The sequence below is a fragment of the Trichechus manatus genome, unplaced genomic scaffold (genome assembly GCF_000243295.1).
Source record: "Trichechus manatus latirostris isolate Lorelei unplaced genomic scaffold, TriManLat1.0 scaffold00210, whole genome shotgun sequence".
Lineage (NCBI taxonomy): Eukaryota > Metazoa > Chordata > Mammalia > Sirenia > Trichechidae > Trichechus > Trichechus manatus.
In genome coordinates, this window is record NW_004444146.1 from 2,579,470 (window position 1) to 2,581,221 (window position 1,752).

Sequence of the window (1,752 nt, forward strand, 5' to 3'; positions counted from 1 at the left end):
ACAAATTTGAAAACCTAGAGGAAATGGATAAATTTCTAGAAACACACTACCTACCCAAACTACCACAAAGTGATATTGAAAATCTGAACAGACCCAACAAGAGAAGAGCTATCCAACAAGAGAAGAGGTTGAAAAGGTAATAAAAAGGTAATGAAAACGTAATTAAAAAAAACACTCCCAACAACAACAACAAAAAAAAAACCTTGGCCCAGATGGCTTCACTGCAGAATTCTACCAAACATTCAGAGAAGAGCTTACACCAGTACTACTCAAACTATTTTAGAACATAGAAAAGGAAGCAACACTTCCGAATTCATTCTATGAAGCCAGCATAACCCTGATACCAAAACCAGGCAAAGAAACCACAAAAAAGAAAATTACAGACCAATAGCCTTCATGAATATAGATGCAAAAATTCTCAACAAAATTCTAGCTAACAGAGTTCAGCATCATATAAAAAAAATAATACATCACAACCAAGTAGGATTCATATCAGGTATGCAAGGATGGTTCAACATTAAAAAATCAATTAGTGTAATCCACCACATAAATAAAAGGAAAGAAAAGAATCACATGATCATCTCAACTAAGGCAAAAGGCATTCAAAAAAGTCCAACACGCATTCCTGATAAAAACTCTCAATAAAATAGGTATAGAAGGGAAATTTCTCAACATAATAAGGGGCATCTATGCAAAGCCAACGGCCAACGTTATTCTTAATGGAGAGAGGCTGAAAACATTCCCCTTGAGAACAGGAACAAGACAAGGATGGCCTTTATCTCCACTCCTATTTAATATTGTTCTGGAAGTCCTAGCAAGAGCAATAAGGCAAGAAAAAGAAATAAAGGGCATCCAAATTGGTAATGATGAAGTTAAACTGTCCCTATTTGCAGAAGATATGATAGTATACATAGAAAACCCCACAAGACTCCACGAGAAAACTACTGGAACTAATAGAAAGATTCAGCAGAGTAGCAGGATACAAGATAAACATATAAAAATCGTTGGATTCCTATACACCAATAAAATGAACTACGAAAAGGAAATCAGGAAAACAATACCATTTATAATAGCCCCTATAAAAATAAAATACTTAGGAATAAATCTAACCAGGGATGTAAAAGACCTATGCAAAGAAAACTACAAAACACTACTGCAAGAAACCAAAAGAGATCTACATAAATGGAAAAACATACCATGCTCATGGATAGGCAGACTCAACATTGTGAAAATGACAATTCTACCCAAAGTAATTTACAAATACAATGCAATCCCAATCCAAATACCAACAACATTCTTAAAGAGATAGAAAAACTAATCATTAACTTTATATGGAAAGGGAAGAGGCCCCGCATAAGTAAAGCACTATTGAAGAAGAATAAAGCAGAAGGACTCACACTACCTGACCTCAGAAACTACTATACAGCTATGGTAGTCAAAACAGCCTGGTACTGGTACAACAACAGACACATTTACCAATGGAACAGAATTGAGAACCCAGATATAAATCCATCCACGTATGGTCACCTGACCTTCGACAAGGGCCCAAAGTCTATCATACGGGGAAAAGAGTCTTTTTAACAAATGGTGCTGGCAAAACTAGATGTCCATCTGCAAAAAAACGAAACAGGACCCATACCTCACACCATATACAAAAACTAATTCAAAATGGATCAAACACCTAAATATAAAGCCAAAAACTATAAAGTTCATAGAAGAAAAAATAGGATCAACGCTAGAGGCCCTAATGCA